Source organism: Anastrepha obliqua, chromosome 1 (assembly GCF_027943255.1).
Source record: "Anastrepha obliqua isolate idAnaObli1 chromosome 1, idAnaObli1_1.0, whole genome shotgun sequence".
Classification (NCBI taxonomy): Eukaryota; Metazoa; Arthropoda; class Insecta; order Diptera; family Tephritidae; genus Anastrepha; species Anastrepha obliqua.
Genome location: NC_072892.1, coordinates 163,318,444 through 163,337,649, shown reverse-complemented (window position 1 = coordinate 163,337,649; position 19,206 = coordinate 163,318,444). Strand labels below are relative to the sequence as shown.

The window sequence follows — 19,206 nt, the reverse complement described above, 5'->3', positions numbered from 1 at the left end:
TAATTATCAGAACTGAAGGAGGGGAGTAAAAAACGAATTGTGCAAAACGCATGAGCAGCTTTCGCCAGTGAAGTGAGTGAAATGTTGGCTGAGTGCTACTCTACACACAAGCAAGAAACACTTCGTTGTTTATTTACATTATTTTGAGCCACTCAGATGTGTGTCGAACATGGAGTTATTCGGTTAGCCTACCTATAAGATAGTGAATTCAGTTAGTGTTGTACATTTCGGGGTGTTGGTTGTAATTGTGTGTTCGCTTGAAACGTTGAAGCATTTTGCATGCACGCTATTAGCCAATTATAGTGACAGATTGGTAACACAAATTAGCAGCGCATGCCATGAGAATTATACAACAGTAACCCATTTCGAGTAGAGAAGAAAAAATAAAAAACAAGCCAAGTTTTTTGCGAAAAAAGTTAATTATCTAATAAAAGAAAAAGTAAGCGAGTCGTAAAAAAAGTGATTACACTTAATTAAGTTGAGCGGCTTTTATCGTAGCGTAACGGATAGAATTTGCAAGTAATTTTTTGTTTTTCCTGAAATCAAGCTAACCTTCGTAAAAATATATAAAGTAGAGCAACGTAGTGAGTAGCTTTTGCTGGATAACAAGAAAACAGGCAACGGAAAATCTTTTGTAGAAAACAAAAAACAGTCATCAATAACTGCCATCAAATCAAATTTGGGTAAGTGAATACTGTAAATAATAATAATAATAATAATACATAAATAGTTAAGTGTACAAACATACATACATATGTACAATACATATTTATATATGCAACGTTAAGTCATTTCGATTAAAAATCTCTGCGATATTCGTTTGAGAAAAAAGAAATCCATTATTTTTGCGTAAAGTTTAATATAATTTAGTGTTGCTACTTATTACTGAAGATGTTCAAATATTTATATGTGTATGTATGTATGTATGTATGTGTATATGCACAATCAGGCCCTATGTTCTAGCTGAAGACTATGGGAAAAGCTATATTTATATGTACATATATGCAAATTTTAATAACTTTTGCAAATATTTACATATCCTCTTCTTCTTCTTCTAATAATTACCGAAAGTACATACATACATACATACACATACACATATTATGTTAAGTTGGCTTCAGTCACTACAGTAGCAACGGAAATTGTTTTCTATATTTTGCGCATAACTGTAAACAGACAAAAGTACATAGAAAAGTACATACCTACATATACATACATACATACTTCTACATATTTGTATGTATTTGTAGTGCACACATAAATTTATAGTAGACATTAGTCATTTGCCGCTACTACTTACCCACCCACATAGCTACAAAAAACAACAGTTGTTTGAAAAGAAAGACATCTCCAAAAAAAAAAAAAACAAAAAAAAAATCAGCATTGCGGCAAGTGAATTGCTAAGAAAGCGCCCAAAAAATGAGCAGTCACAGTCGAATAGACACAACAGAAAAATCAATAGCAAACGAATTTTTTATAAGTAATGTCTGCATACTGTATGTATTCATATGTATGTATATGTATGTAAGTATATATATGTAAAGCACATATGCACATATATCAGGCATGCAGGAGAGTTAAGGCTGGCAAGACGCCCATTGTATCTCTACTTGGGCTCAAATTTGAAGCAGATGAACCTTTAACTCACTTTCTTTAAGCGCCGCTAGTGAACTACTATAAATTTAATTACCCTCACAGTTTATTTATGCCACCATACTTACTTGCAAATTTTATTTATATAAAAATGGGTATTGGTTTGTATGTTTGTAATTTAATAGCTGCCAAACCAGCTATTGGTTTGTAATGAAACTTCGTCAACTTATTGCTTGCAATTGCTGGCAGGATATAGGCATAGTAAAATTTATTTAAAATAAGTGGGTGTGGCACCTCCCATACAAACCAATTTTTTATTACATATTTTCGCAAGCATTCGTGCCTGAATACTGAAATTTAGTACAAGAACATAAAATATTAATAACCTTAAGAGATAAGAAAAGTGGGCGGCATTGGTTAAAGAGGTGTAGCATATATATACACATAATATATTTGTTGATCGATTGCTTATTGTATAGTTTCGATACCATTCATGGTCGAGTATTATGGTTTCGCAGAGATGTATAAAATACCAATGCCTTAATAACGCCTGAAAGTAGACGGTTTTTTTTAAATGGGACGTGGCACCTCCCATACAGATCAGTTTTTAAAATTGCATAGTTGCGAATCCATTCATCGTAGAGTAAAGGGATTTGGTTGGCCGCCACCATAGTTGAATGTTTTGGTGCGTGACTACTATTCGGAATTCAGAGAGAACGTAGGTTCGAAAGGAAAGGAAAAAAGGTTTTTCTAACAGCGGTCGCCCCTCTGCAGGCAATGGCAATCCTTCGAGTGTATTTCTGCCATCAAAATGCTCTTCATAAAAAGAAACCATTCGCTGCTCCGAGTCGGTTAAGGGGTTAGGGGTAGTCAGGAGTCCGAAGAAATCATAACTTTCAATAACTTTTTGTTTGCTAGTCAATTGGTTTATTTTCCAAAAAAATCGGTTTTTAAGTAACAGTAATCACCAGTTCAAAAAACATAGTTTTGAGAAAATCGCATTTAAAGTTTTGCCATCGATTTCGGAGCGCCCGGAACAACAATTTTATGCTTCATGGCAAAGAAATTGAGCAATACATAGATTTATCCTACCTAGGAAGTGTAATATTTGCTGAGAATAGTGTGGAAAAGGGTATCCTGACCAGAATAAATAACATAAATGCTCACCTGCTCCAAATCTGGAACTCATTACAAATACACTTAAAAAAAATGAGGCTACTTAAATCAAATGCCATCTGAGTACTGCTGCGAGATATGCCGGATATGAGACCTGTCTTGTAACCGACCGGAAAAAAATAACAGTTTTCTAAAGAAATCATCTCCGGTGTATTTTCAAGGAGTGCTGGATATTGGAGAAGATCACTACCAAAAGAAGTCGATGAATGAGGGAAACCGTGGTAGCACTAAAATTGCTCGCCAAAAATAGTATCAGGTGGAAATGCTTTATTGAAGCCCTATGCTACAATGGGAGATAAAGGAAAGGTTGTTGTTGAGTCGCATTTCAGGGGGCTTAAATATTTTTTTTGCTCTCCATAAATAATATCTTTGTGCTTCATGACGAGATAAATTTGTTACAAACATTTTGTATTGCTTCTTCCCCTTTTTTAGGCGCTTGCTATAGCTTTTTCTCTGCATTTTTCAATTAAAATTTTGCGGCAGGAGATCTGAAGGTTTGCCTTTCGACAACTTCCATTTTCATTGAAAAGGCGCCCGATTTGTTTCTTTCTTTTTTCCTTGTTCACTCCTTTCGGGAGCATAGGGCCTCGACAAGACTTTTGTCTTGCGTTGGTTTCGTTAATCTATTTGATTTCTGATAGGATAGGTGATTAGCCTGCCTGTACCAGATTGTTTAGAATATCAATATTATCGTAGATGTCTTCTTCGTTCGTTATTGCAATGTTGCATTGCAAATCCATAAGCGCTACGGTATTAAGCTCCTCTCTGCGCTCCGCCATAAAAGCTCATCGATATCATCTATTGGTCTCTGCCTCTAGCTCCATCTGGTTAGCCAAAAATATAATTTCATTAGTTATTGGCTGCATGGACACTGCGAGGAGTCATTTAGATGCGACACTTACAAGGCGTTCGGGCCAAAGTTCTTTTTAGAAAGATTCATCTCAATTCGATAAAGCCAGATAGAGACGTTTTACGCGTAATTCGGTTGGTTGGTTTGAGTGGTGATTCGTCCAGAATCCAACTAGCGTACTAGTTATTTACGGCACCTATATCGAGTCTGTGCGGTTTAAAAACCTTATTAGCTTGCTGACATCTAAACCAGACAATTGCTCGAGACTCTCGAACAGGATTGACATTCCCTGCTTGCATAAGGCAGGGCATTCACAGAGGAAATGGAAAATAGTTTTCTTTTTCTCTGGTTATTTATAACTGTCACAATGTGTGCTGTGAGGGATGGTCATTTTGGCGGCTTGTTCTCCGATAGACCAGAAGCCAGTTATGACTGCCGTGAGTCTCCAGGCGTCCCGTCGTTTCATGTTTAACAATATTGACGATTGTTTGAGGTTGCAGGTGGGCCATAGCGTTCTGCTGATTTTGCATTTCGTGTGGTCTCTCTATCTACAATCCGCGATTCGCAGATTTTTTAGGGATCTTGACTGCACCTAATGGTGTGAATACCGATTCTGCAAAAGCGTTATTCATGTCAGATTTCCCTCTTTCCAGTTCATCTGCTTTTTTATTACCTTCAATGTTCCGATGTCCCACGACACAGATTAAGGTAACTTTATGGTTTTCACTCAAGGAGAAAAGGCTATTCCTATTTTGTTCCACCCCCACAGGGGTTGTTGTAGCTGAATCCAGTGCCTGGCTATCCGAAAGAATAGCGATATTGCCCTTAAAAGAGAAGTCTGTGATTAGTAGCCTTCAAGCTGCCCCAAGTGCAAGTACTTTCGCCAGGAAAACACTGGTGCCATTAGGCAAACGCACAGATTTTTCAATTTTACAGTATGTTACATAAGAGCGTGGTCACTGTTACAAGTAGAAAAAAAGTAGAAATGAGTGCTGTTTACGCCTCTCACTTTGAGGCAATTTTTTTATGTTTGCATGAAAAACGACCTAAATTAACGCAAACTACTGGTGCGAAATATATGGGAAAGTCGAAGCAGTTCGTTAGCAAGTTAATAAATCGCTATAAAAAGGTCGTTAACGCTGATGATTTTCCTGATCGCGGAAGTGCAAGCAAAATCTCAAAAAAATACGAAAAAAAGATTCTCGCATTGATCTCCAAAGATCCAACTTTGACTTTACGTGGAGCTGCTGTGAAATTGAAAGCAAAAGATGTTGACATATCTTACGAAACGCTTTGCAGGCACTAGCTTGCCAATAAACTGAAATACTGCAGTACTTTGGAAAAACCAATGCTGAGCGCAAAACACGTTGAAAAACGAGTGGAATGGGCGAAGGAAAACTTGGACCGCGATTGGAGAACGTTATTTTTTCTGAGGAATCCTCCTTCTGGGCATTTCCGAGCATCAAACATGCCTGGACAACCTCCGCCAGTAGGATGCTTCAATGGAAGGCTAAACACCCCGTCGAGGTCCATGTTTGGGAGTGCTTTCGGTACTTTTCTCTTATTTACCAAGAATTTAAATGCCGAAAAAATGAGTAAAATATATCAAAAGCCTTTGTTACCATCTACTTAGCAATGGTATATCAAGAAAAATGAAAGCTGGATCCTTCAAGAGGACAACGATCCGAAACATCGGAGTCGAGCGTGAAGCGAGTGGAAGGCGCAAAACGGAGTTGTCACTTTAGAATGGCAATCTCAGTCACCGGATGCAAATCCCATAGAAAATGTGTGGGCTCTGATGAAAATCCAGCTTCGCAGACGCAAGCCATGTAATTTAGATCAACTTTCTCGACAAATTCGGAATATTTGGAGGTATTTTCCGGTAGAATATGCAGAAAAACTAGTAGAAAGTATGCCCTGGCGGTGCTAGGCCATAATTGACAACGCAGGAGATTGAACTTGCGACTTGCATTGAGTATTGTAACAGACTGTAAGTCTATGAGAATATTTACCAGCTCCAACATCACAATCCATTTTAGAACCATCTGTATAGACTGCAGTGTCGAAGTTGTTTAGTGAGAATCCCTTATTCCATTCCTCCCTAGATGGAAAGAGAGTGGCAAAATTCCTATCGAATGTTACCGTTGGGACGATGTAGTCAGTCCTCACCGAGGTTAACTGAGTTTGTCGCAATAATAGACTAGCATGAAAATCAGTTTTTTCTTTCCAGCGACCCGCTTCATTTAGCCTAAAAGCACTCATGGTTGCGGTCTTCTTAATATGATCTCTATTGGAATAACGTGTGTCAGTGCATGGAGAGCCTCTTTAGGACATGATCTGATTGCACCGACCGTTATTACGCAGGCTGATTTTTGTATTCCACCGAGTAATTTGGTATTGTAATCTCTCACTAGAGCTTTCCACCCAATTACCGAACCATTCGATAAAATTGATCGTATAACCGCTTTGTACAACCATAATGTATGCTTGGGTTGAAGACGCCATCTTCTTCCAAGATTACGTTTACAGGCATATAAAGTAATTTGAGCTTTCCTTATCCGTTCTTGGACGTTTAATTTCCAGCTAAGTTTGAAGTCCAAAATTACCCCTAAGTACTTTGCACTGGATGAAAGTGAGATGGTTTGTCCGTTAATATTTGGTAGCGCAATTCGGTACTTCTTCTTTTCCTTTGGTCATTACAGTAGATTCTGTTTCTATGCGGTTTTGAAATAGTGCGGTTTTTAAAAAAATTAAAAAATGCATGTCGACCTATCGGGAATTGTACATATAAACAAGATTCTAAACCAGCAAAGCAAAAACTCATCACAGATTACATCAAAAATGCTAACCCTACAAGTATGGAACCGCCTGCATCAGATCAGACGTGTACATTTCCTCAAGTGAAGGATGTGATTTTACGCCAAATCCTAAACGTATGCGCAACATGCGGGTATTGCCTGATTCTATTTCTGACGATGTAAATTTTTTTTTCGATTCTGACGTTTCTTAAATAAAGATATAATTTTCAAAAATAAAATTTTTTGTTTATGCGATTTTATTACATTATTTCAGATTTATGCGGTTCTTAGCACTTATGAAACGTATCTATAGTTTTACTATAGAACCGGTCGCTTTTTTTATGCTGTTTTTTTATGCTGTTTCTTGCGGAACGTATAGTATATACCGCATAAAAACAGAATCTACTGTATACGAAACTTCGTTCGCCATAATTTTTGTTTTTTATTTGTGTTAGTGGTGCGAAGTTTTTGTTAAGCGCATTCGGATGCTTATTCACCGAGGGTCCACTAGAATCAGCTTGCACCTCTCTCATCAGTCATATCGTAGTGTGGATTTACTGAATCATGTTTTCACAAAATATTTTCCGCAAGTTGAGCTGACCTGTGTACAACTGAATTTTTTTATCCTTGTGTCTATAGTAACTGCTAACACCTTAGCATAATTTTTTTAGAAAAAAATTATGTGTATATTAATGCTAATTTCCCAAAAACAGGGGCAAAAAGTTAAGGCGAAAGTAAAGCCACAATTTAATTTAAATTAAAGAAGTATTGCAGCATCGCAGTGTGAACAACCAAAATGTTGTTTCATAAAGTTAATTTGCAAATCACTCTTCGGTTGCTTTCAGAAAGTGTTTTTCATGCGTAATTGAGTGCGTCTTCACTTTGCCACACTTACACTGGAAGCACTTTCTTTACAATATCCGACGGCTCCTTAAAACGTGTTGAACCTTTTGATATGCAACAACTAAAGCTAATTATGGCAAGCGTAGAGGCTCATACTGAGTATCATATCCAAATGGAAGTTATTAAATGATATTAGTGTGCGTGATATACATTTATACCAGTAAATGAGTGTGCGTGAACTACGGGTGCCGCTACTTATGCACGTACATATAAGTATTTATATAAAGGGTGGTTAAGTTTCAAGGGCCGATGTTGATTTTGAATAAAATACATTTTGTTTAAGAAATTATTCTCATTTCTCTTCAATGTGATAATATTGGTATGGCTCAATTACGCGCGAACCAAAATATAGGCCAAATGGCCGCCGCGGCCTTGGCAGCACTCCTCCAACCGATGGTCCAAATTTTCGATGACGCTGAGGCATAATTGAGGTTCTATGCTGTTAATGTGCCGAATTATCTCATCCTTTAGCTCTTGAATTGTTACTGGCTTATCGATGTACACCTTTTCTTTAATGATGTACACCTTTTCTTTAAATAACTCCAAAGAAAGAAGTCCAACGGTGTCAAATCACATGATCTTGGCGGCCAATTGACATCGCCGCGACATGAGATTATTCGGTCATCAAATTTTTTGCGCAAAAGAGTCATTGTTTCGTTAGCTGTGTGACAAGTGGCACAGCCCTGTTGAAACCACATATCGTCCACATCCATATCTTCCAACTCGGGCCATAAGAAGTTCGTTATCTCCTCACGATAGCGAATACTATTCACGGCCCAATGATGCCGCCGGCCCATAAACCGCACCAAACAGTCACTCTTTGTGGGTGAATGGGTTTTCGGTAATCACTCTTGGATTATCATTCGCCCAAATGAGGCAATTCTGCTTATTGACGAATCCACTGAGGTGAAAATGTGCCTCATCACTGAAGATGATTTTCTTCACGAAGTGCGCAATTTGATTTGAACGCCCGTTTTCATAATAAGCCTGAATAACTTTAACGCGTTGCTGGATTGTGTATCGTTTCATAGTTGAAATTGAATTAGCCTGAAATTGAAAAATGTTAAATGAAATGCAGAAAAGAGCTTAACGTTTACGTGCGGTTTACATTCAAAATCGGGCCTTAAAATTTAACCACCCTTTACAATACATATTAACTTGCGCTTACGCCGTTTTTTGGGCATTTCGCCGAGCTACTCCTCCTATTTGTGATCTGCATCCGTTGACCTGTTATTCCACAAATGGAGCGACCTAAAGTTTGAAACCGACTCGGCAGAACGGCAGATAGTTTTTATGAGGAGCTTTTTCCATTTATGGTTTTAGAACATATTTTAAGCAAAACACGATTCCTTTAAGTCCCTAGAGTAGCCCACCCAACTCCTTAATTCATAAACTTAACTGCTCAACGGAAAAACTTTGAACTTTTCATTGGCTTAGCTTGCATTTTTATGAATTTTTAGTATACCAAAGTAAATAAACCTAAACGAAATGATTACAGCTCAAGTGTAAATACATACAAAAGTACGTGTCTAAGTACGTATGTACATATGTACCCGCATGTATGTCTGTACGTGTGCACCGGATTGGCAGCTGAATACTGGACGCGTTGTTGACTGAGACAAAGTTTCGGCGAAAGCAAAGTTCAGTTTGCATACTTAGGCAGTTAAATTACTTTTTCAAGGGCACTTTCAGACAGTTGCATATGTACAGTAGTTTAACAACGCATTTACATACTTACACGCGTATGTGTAAATTCACAACCATAGATATTCACAAAATAGTAAAAATCGTTAATATTGATTTATGTTGAAAGTGGCAAAGAAAAATACTACTTACTAAAGTAATAAATAAAATCGAGTAGTTTGCTAATATTTTCCATCGTTTACATTTTTATTTATTTACGTATTTTTGTTATTTTATTGCTTCAGAAAGAATAAAGAGTAGAAAGATGAAGATAAATATGGACGTAGCTATGAAACTTTTTTGCTAAAATTCCATTTCTACAAGTAGCAAAAAATTCCGAGTGGCTTGCGATTACAGTTTTTAATTGCCTTCGAGTTTTCTTTATTATGGGGTTAGGGGTAGTCAGAATTTTCAAAAAGTATAATATCTTCAAAACGTTGTGTGAAAATTTAAAGTGAATCCGACGAGTTATGCAACAATTAACAAAGGGCGCTCGGGCGCTCCGCATATTTTGGAAGCTGCTATGACGGCTGAGGAACTATTATATGGCCCAAGAATAGATGACACAGTGTAAGTAATTAAAAAATTCGTATAATTCTACGTAAATCGATAGCAAAACTTTAAATGCGTTTTTCTCAAAACTGTGTTTTTTGAACTGGTGATCTTCTTAATTGGCGCGATAACCGCTTACGCGATTTTGGCCGAGTTTAACAAAGCGCGCCAGTCGTTTCTTTCTCGTGCTAACCGGCGCCAATTGGACACACCAAGTGAAGCCAAGTCCTTCTCCACCTGATCTTTCCAACGCAGAGGAGGCCTTCCTCTTCCTCTACTACTACCAGCTGGTACCGCATCGAATACTTTCAAAGCCGGAGCGTTTGTATCCATTCGGACGACATGACCCAGCCAACGTAGCCGCTGGATCTTTATTCGCTGCGCTATGTCTATGTCGTCGTAAAGCTCATACAGCTCATCGTTCCATCGTCTGCGATATTCGCCGTTGCCAACGTGCAAAGGTCCAAAAATCTTGCGCAGAATCTTTCTCTCAAACACTCCAAGCGTCGCTTCATCGGATGTTGTCATCGTCCAAGCTTCTGCGCCATACGTCAGGACGGGCATGATGAGAGTCTTGTAGAGTGTTAGTTTTGTTCGTCGAGAGAGGACTTTACTGCTCAGTTGCCTACTTAGTCCAAAGTAGCACTTGTTGGCAAGAGAGATTCTACGTTGGATTTCAAGGCTGACATTGTTATCGGTGTTAATGCTGGTTCCTAAATAAACGAAGTCTTTTACAACCTCGAAATTATAACTGTCTACAGTGACGTGGGAGCCGATACGCGAGTGCGCCGACTGTTTGTTTGAAGACAGGAGGTACTTCGTTTTGTCCTCGTTCACCACCAAACCCATTCGCTTTGCCTCTTTATCCAGTTTGGAGAAGGCAGAACTAACAGCGCGGTTGTTAAGGCCGATGATATCGATATCATCGGCATACGCCAACAATTGTACGCTCTTATAAAATATTGTGCCTGAGCGATTAAGTTCTGCGGCTCGTACGATGCTCTCCAACATCAGGTTAAAGAAGTCACACGACAGCGAGTCACCCTGTCTGAAACCTCGTTTGGTATCAAACGGCTCGGAGAGGTCCTTCCCAATTCTGACGGCGCTGCTGGTGTTGAGTAACGTCATCTTACATAGCCGTATTAGTTTTGCGGGGATACCAAATTCAGACATCGCGGCATACAGGTAACTCCTTTCCGTACTGTCGAATGCAGCTTTGAAGTCGACGAAAAGGTGGTGTGTGTCGATTCTCCTTTCATGGGTCTTTTCCAAGATTTGGCGTATTGAGAATATTTGGTCGATGGTAGACTTTCCAGGTCTGAAGCCACACTGATAAGGTCCAATCAGCTGGTTGACGGTGGGCTTCAGCCTTTCACACAATACGCTCGCTAGAACCTTATAGGCGATATTTAGAAGACTAATCCCGCGGTAATTGGCACAAATTGCAGGGTCGCCCTTCTTATGGATTGGGCAGAGCACACTTAAATTCCAATCGGCAGGCATGCTTTCATCCGACCATATTTTGCATAGGAGCTGATGCATGCACCTTACCAGCTCCTCGCCGCCATGTTTGAATAGCTCAGCCGGCAGTCCGTCGGCGCCCGCGGCTTTGTTGTTCTTTAGCCGTGATATTGCTATTCTCACCTCGTCATGGTCGGGTAACGGAACTACAATTCCGTCGTCATCGATTGGGGTATCGGGATCTTCACATTCTCTACGACATGCGCAACTGTCACTGTTTAACAGGTTCGAGAAGTGTTCCCTCCATAATTTAAGATTGCTCTGTACGTCAGTCACCAGTTCGCCGTCTTTGTTCTTACAGGAAAACGCCCCGGTCTTAAAACCTTCTGTAAGCCGCCGAACTTTCTGGTAGAATTTTCGGGCGTTGTTCCTATTGGCCAGCATCTCAAGCTCCTCGCACTCACGTATTTCGGCCTCTCGTTTCTTCTTTCGGATAATACGTCTCTCTTCCTTTTTCAGCTCTCTGTAGCGATCCCAAATGGCTCGCGTTGCGCCGATCGCAGCGTAGCTCTATAGGCGGCATCCTTTTTTTCTGCGGCAGCATGACATTCCTCGTCGTACCAATTGTTTTTTCGGGCTCGCCGGAATCCGATTTCTTCTTCGGCGGCGGTACGTAGGGAACGAGAAATGTTGCTCCATTGCTCGTGCATGCCGGATTGTTGGGAAGTGCTCTCTGAGAGCAGGAGTGAGAGTCGAGTGGCGAATCTTCTGGCTGTCTGTTGTGATTGAAGCTTTTCGATGTCGAACATTCTTTGCGTAGGTAGATGTACGTTTTTTGCTGCACAGAGGCGTGTGCGCAGTTTGGCTGCAACAAGGTAATGATCCGAGTCGATGTTGGGTCCTCGGATCGTACGTACATCTAATACACTAGAAGCGTGTCTTCCATCTATCACAAAATGATCGATCTGGTTTCGCGTTTTTCGATCAGGGGACAGCCAGGTAGCTTGGTGGATTTTTTTATGCTGGAATCTGGTGCTGCAGACTACCATGTTTCGGGCCCCGGCGAAGTCGATCAGCCTCTGTCCGTTACCGGATGTTTCGTTGTGCAGGCTGAATTTTCCGATTGTGGGACCAAAAATTCCCTCCTTGCCCACCCTGGCGTTGAAGTCGCCAAGCACGATTTTTATGTCGTGGCGGGGGCAGTGCTCATACGAACGCTCCAAGCGCTCATAGAAGGAATCTTTGGTCGCATCGTCCTTCTCTTCCGTCGGGGCGTGGGCGCAAATTAGCGATATGTTAAAAAAACGTGCTTTGATGCGGATTATTGCGAGACGCTCGTCCACCGGAGTGAACGACAGTACTTGGCGACGAAGTCTCTCTCCCACAACAAATCCGACACCGAATTTGCGCTCCTTTACATGGCAGCTGTAGTAGACGTCGCAAGGTCCTATGGTTTTCTTGCCTTGCCCCGTCCATCGCATCTCTTGGATGGCAGTGATGTCAGCCTTTGCTCTTACGAGGACATCAACCAGCCGGGCAGAGGCACCTTCCCCATTAAGGGACCGGACATTCCAGGTGCATGCCCTCAAATCGTATTCCTTATTTCGTTTGCAGGGGTCGTCATCAGTGTTGGAAGTTCTCATCCGAGGCTTTGTTGCTGTTTTCATTGGGGGGGATTTTTAAGTGGCGGGTCCCAAACCCAGCGCACAACCAGCTATGCTGGGATGCTTCGCCTTCTCACGTTAGCTCACTCCCGAACGGGTGTTCGAAAGCTAACCAGAGGATACGTGGGCTAATCCCGGACGTTGTGAGCTGCTTGAACCATATGTAGAAGAATCGTCCTGGCCACTCCCAAGTGAATGGCGATCAGTAACTTTCCCCACTTGCGTGGACTTCTACACATGGAACCATCCCCCAACTGGTGATCACTGTAACTTAAAACCCGCTTGGTAGATTGCAATAAAATGTACCTATACTGCTTTGGAGAAACATAAAAAACTCGTGCCTGATCGAAGAAGTGTTTTTTGTAATTAATTTTTTTAGCAATTTTTTTTTTGAAATTTCGCTAAAGTCAAGTCGAAACATGATGTATTAATGCTAATTAATTTTTGTAAAACAAAGCAATTGACTAGGAAAAAAAAAATATTGAAAATCATCATTTTTCCCTCACCCCTAACCCCTTAAATTAACAACATTTATTAAAGTCAATTATTAAATTTCATACAAGTTCGTGTTTTCTGCCTGCTTCAGAGCGAAATCACATGTTTTTCACTAATTGCTTTTAATCATATGACAGCGAATACTATTGTGAGTCACTTCATATTGTTTTTGCCCTTTGAAATATTTAATTATTTAACTCAATTAAACTCTCATAGCTTTGCAGATACTAATTGGCAACTAAAAAAAAAACATTAAAAAAAAATAAAAGTAATAATTTAACACGAAACAAATCGCATCAGAATTGTTGGTATCATTTTGTCGAATTGCTACCCGTAGATGAGGTTAGATTAAGTTTCGCAGCCGCATCGCACATAGAAACAGCGATGCCACTTATACCACGATATGAGTCCGTTGTGTGCCGCAGGGGCTGGGCTACATTTCCTCTTCCAGATTGAACCATTCTGAGCTTTTCACGAAGCATAAAAGGTTCTTGATACCTAAAGTGTATGGATCACCCATATTCATTAAGATGTAGGATCTTAAATATCGCTTCTGGCTAGAGCAATAAGTGTTGAATTGTTTCCAACTCCTCCTCATTCCTGCAGCTACGACAGAAATCATGCATGTAAATGTCTAATCTCCTTGCATGATTTCCTATCAGACAATGCCCTGTGAGGGCCCCTACTAAGGTTCTAATTTGACGTCTACTCAGTTTCATAATACTCTTGGACAGACGGAAATTTAGCCTTGACATAGCCTAGCCTTGCCTAGCAATTTCACAGGTAGTGGCACTAATTCATCTGCGATTTACCCAATTTATTGGTGCGTCCATAACAAGAAGCTTACAAATTGCATAAAATTATTTATGTTTGGCATACAGGTACCTTCTCTTGCAAGTTGGTCAGCCCTACAGTTCCCTGGTATATCTCTGTGGCCTGGAACCCAGCATAATATTATACGATATTGTTTGGCCATCTCATTAAGAGATTGGCGACAATGTAAGGCACTCCTTGAAGTTATTTGGAATGCATCCAGAGCTCGTAGGGCAGCTTGGCTGTCTGATAGAATGCAGATATCTTTTGATGAAATTCTGTTTATCTCTAATCACCTTAAGGCTTCAAGAATAGCGTTTATTTCCGCTTGAAAAACTCTACAGTGATCCGGTAGCTTAAAGTATTCACGCATAGAAAGCTCTTCGCAATTTAACCCTGATTCTACACCTGTGCCCATTTTAGATCCGTCCGTGTAGATCTTAACGGGTGTGTTGGGTGTTCGGGCTTCTTCAAGCCATTCCAGTCTAGAAGGGATTTTCATTGAGAAATTCCTTGCGAAGCAGAGAATGGGAGGGTGATAATAACAATTACTGGCTATATCCGCATAAGAGTCTAAGATGGTTGTATGTTCATGTGCGGCAGTCTTCCACTGTGAGCTCGCTCTAAGTCTCTAAGCAGAACAGGCCACTGAGTATTTGCAGAAGAGATCTGGGGGTGGCAAATGTAATATGATATGTAAAGCCATGGATGGCGTGGTGTTTATGACGCCACATATTGCTAATTCCGCTGATCTCTCCACCTTATTCAATAAATTAGAATAAGTTTTTTTCTGCATGGCACACCACCAGACAACATTTTAAGTGTGTTGATACAACGGTTGCAACTAACTCATTTTAGCAGGCCTATTAATTCTTGTAAGCCAACATAATACCCGAACTGTTTAGTTCATATTCATGATAGAGTAACTCTATTTTTAAACCGATTCACGTAGACCATTCTGGAACCACCGTAGCAGTTTACCTGCTACTCTTCATTAAACCATTTTGTTTTAAGTCCAAACCCATTAATTTGACTGACATTTGTGACCCTAAGTCCATCAGTATCATTCAAGAACGATGACCCAAAGTATCTAGACCTAGTGGCATGCCAGGCAGTGCAGTTACAGAGAAGATGTCTGACAAGCTCTTTCTCCTCCTCATTTCTGCAGCTTCTGCAATAGTCGAAATGAGGTACGTTTAATCTTTGCGCATGTCAGACTATCAATCCATCTCGTGTTGACTGAAGTGGAAATACTACTCGTACCTCGAAGTTTGTAGGTTGAGAGAGGATCACAGCTAATATATATTCAGATCTCTTTAACTAAATCCAGTCTAAAAGAACTTGTGGAGTATGGACTTAGATCTTCTTCTTCTTAGCATTCTTGGTGAACTATTGCTTCATTCACAACCTTTCACCACCCGTCTCTTTCTAAGGGTACTTCCTTCCACCGCCGCACGTTCAGCTTTGCAAGGTCATCTTCAACGTCTTCGGGTCATCTCTTTCTGGGGTGTCCTCTACCAACAGGGCGTAACTCAATTGCCGTTCGAGTTGTTTTTCGCTTGGGAGTTCTAACCACGTGCAAGAGCCATCTTATCCTCTGAGATTTTATAAATCTAATCACAGATCTATACTGTAAAAATCTGCGTGACTTGCTTCCGAAAGCAGAGTGGGAAGATTAAGACCTTTCTGAGAGATCAACCTCTAAGCTGGTGGAGATATTCTCTCATTCTAATAGCGCTCTTGAGAGCTCTTGCCCACTAAGACTGCTCTCTTAGAAAGAAGAAAATACCTGTGTGGAGAATAGAACTCAATAAAAATAAATAAATATTATTAATTGGCGCGTACACTTCTGTTTGGTGTTTGATCGAGCTCCTCCTGCTAATTGTGGCGAGCGTCTTGATGTTGTTGCACAAATGGAGGTATCTACGGTTTTAAGCCGATTCCGAACTGGAAATAGTTTTTTTATGAGGAGCTTTTTAATGGCAGAAACATACTGGGAGGGGCGACCAATGTTAGAAAAAACTTTTTCTATCATTTCACTGCTTCATGTTTGGAGATTCGTACCTACGCACTCCCGAATAATAGTCACGCACCAATCCATTCGGCTACGGCGACCGATTAGACGCGTTTTTAATAGAGCAAGAAGGATTAAGTCTCCCTCAGGATGAGAACTGTACAAGCTAGGATAACAAATCTATAAGTCTTAATTTAGTAAAGCTTAATTGGGCCATGGAGAAGTTTCTGGGAGAACGTGACAATCTCCATACCAAGAGGGAGGCGAGTTGTAGTGCCCTCTCTCGCTATTTATCTGTCTTACAATTCCCTGGTATGCCACTATGCCCTGGCACCCATATCAAATGGATGCGGAAATATTCCACCAACTTGTTAAGACATGCCCGGTATTTGCGAGCAATGCTGGAATTAGTGAAAACTCTACCAAGAGATTTAATCGCCGCTTGGCTCTCGAAGTAAATATAGACTTCTTTAAAAGTAGTCACATCTTTACCTATATCTCATTAATGGCTAGAATTTCGACCTGAAATACGCTACAGTAATAAGGAAGACGAGCCGAAACACCTACCTTACAGTAGACAGCAAAGCCAACTTTATCGTCAAACTTTGGGGCATAAGTAAAAAGCAGTAAGCATTATTATCAACCCATTGCGTCTAGCTGGAATTCTAATACTAAATTACCTATTAAAATATGGTTCATCCAAACAATAGTCAACAGGATTAGTTGGGTCCAGACACCTAAATCCCGCCGTTGATTAGTTGGGGCAAGCCGAGCAGCAGCATTCTGTTTACCTACTAAGTCTGGTCGAGGTAAGAAGAAAAGAGTATTCAGAGCATCAGAGGGTGTACTTCTAAGAGCTCCACTGGTAAGAAAACACCATACTACGTTGAAATTTCGATGGTGATAAATTCCTTTCAATTTTTTTCATGTATTTTGAATACCTGATTGATGGTATATTTCCCAGATCTAGAACAAAAGTCCATATGCGCATACCTCACATAAAATGGCTCAGATTGCAATTCTGCGTTCGTCTCATCCCTTTCGGCATAAGGCCTGGCTCAGGCGACCGTGTTTACGCATCTTTTATTATTTTTAGTCAAAGATATAATACATGGGCTGAAAAGTCCCGGGCCTAACATACAGATAGTACTAATTTTATGGCATTCACTTCTATTTTCATTTAGTACTAACCTTAAAAAGGCGGTGCACACGGTTCTCGATACCAGCAGGCAGTCGGGTGCCTGTCGTTAGCTTCGGTAGGAAGTATGATGTTTTGATCCCAGATAGAGATGAATGGTTAAGTCCAAAGAACCAATTAATGGGATTTCAGCCCACTTTCTACACCGACGGATTCAAAACCAGTGATGGAAGCGGATCTGGATGGTACTTAGACGAAGGCACTAAGAACTCCTATGCCACAGGACAAATGGCTACGGTATTCTTAACAAAAGCCTATGCCATCTTGAATGTAACGCACTGGCTAATTGAGAAAAAGTGGCGGGGTAGTAGTATGGGAATTTCTAGTGACAGTCAAGCTGCACTAAAAGCCTTTGTTAACCCTCGCTGCTCTTCGAAGTTAGTCGGTGAATGTAAGACAAAACTGCTCAGTGATGCAAAACACAACAAAGTTTGTCTTATTTGGGTGCATGGACATTGCCATATTACAGCGAATGATGAGTTTGCTGATAAACTTATGAAGGCTCTGCATACCACTAGGCCCTCAACCCTTTCTAGGGGTCAATTCTGCAACGATTTAACTATGAATTGCCGGCTTCATCAGGTCTATGCATAGAAGACGTCGGTCTGAGTTGGGCTACTGCAGAGAAGCCAAGTACTTTGTGAAAGAACCAAACTAGCGACCTTTCTCCTAAAATTAGTAGGAAGGACCTGAGAGTAGTGGTGGGTGTAATCACAGGGCACAACGTCTGTGGTCAGCATATGGCTACCATGGGAACCATTGACGACCCAATTTGCCTCTTCTGTTGTGAGAATGAAATCACTGCAGAGCATTTTCTCTGTACCTGTCTGGCGTTTTCTGTGCTGAGTATAGATAAAGTTCATACTCTTCCTCTTCCGGACCTCTTAAGATTCATCAATGACCGTGAATTTTCAGTCCATGTATTATTTAATAGTTTTCATGAGTTCCATGAAAAGGCGTCTTGCAATAAATATCAGCCCGGCGCACAACATAAAGCCGCACACCTAGCGAAAGGTATACATGGGAAGGTATATTAAGCCGCATCCTTTTTCTTATTTTTATCGCAAAAGCAATAAAGAATGATTTGTCGCATTGAACATTCTGCTTCTTCCTCTTCTTGCGCTTCATACTCAAATGCATAAATAATCTCAATACGAAATAATCTCAAACGTACGAGTATTTGCCAACTTTTACCTATAAATTTATATTGTCTTAGTTTTCGGCCAAAATAAACCTTGAACTCTAATTATACAGGGAGGAAAGAAGCCAAGGCTTGAATGTTTAAATGGAAAATTGTCAGTTAGAGCACACACCTGGTTAAGGAAGGCATCACTGCATATACGCGTAGCAGTACATATACATATATACATACATATATGAGTATACATAGATATAATATGTATATATGTATACAGCCCCGGTCAACTAAATAACCAAATTCCAATTTTAATTGACAAATTTGAATATTATTTGCTATCACCTCGACCACAAACTCACCATCCAACACGAATTCGTGCGAAAGCGTCAAAAAAGGATTTGAGCGAAGATATTTTGCTTCCCGTTCGTAGCGTAAACAATGAGAATTCCGTTGAATTATCGGTCAATGTTTTCTATCACTGTCAGCACTAATCGAAATCGAGTGCAAATGCATATCCATCAAACCGAAGCATTCAATCAACTTGGCGTGAATTCGCCACAATGCACTGCATTTGCCATTTATGGTCGTGGTTTAGTGCGATAACAACAGTAAAATGCTAATGCTTTTTTCTCTCGAACAAAAATTAGGCCGCAACACAATTTTAAATACAGTGCTGAAGCGGAGGTGGTCTGTGCTTCCTCGATAAGCCTAGTGGCATAAAAAAAACATTCCTCATCAATTTAACGTTGGCTCATATTCGGCCTGAAAATGAAGTTGCTTTGGCTTTTGTTCTATCTGATATAGCGGCTACACTATTAACACGCATCAACATCGAAAATCAATAAACGAAAGCAAGACAAATCTGTAT

General features: G+C 40.3%; 1 protein-coding gene across 2 annotated transcripts in view; it reads left to right on the top strand.

Annotated features, from left to right (window-relative positions):
• The first annotated feature begins 211 nt into the window (after positions 1–211).
• The window catches only part of LOC129239538 (uridine phosphorylase 1-like), a 105,015-nt gene continuing 86,020 nt past the window's right edge, over positions 212–19,206 (top strand). The window contains exons 1-2 of one of the 2 annotated variants that reach the window (XM_054875116.1): positions 212–439; positions 548–683. The gene's annotated coding sequence lies outside the window, so the exon portion shown is untranslated. Of the gene's footprint in view, positions 684–19,206 lie in introns of both variants that reach the window. The other variant, XM_054875106.1, reaches the window with a different exon arrangement.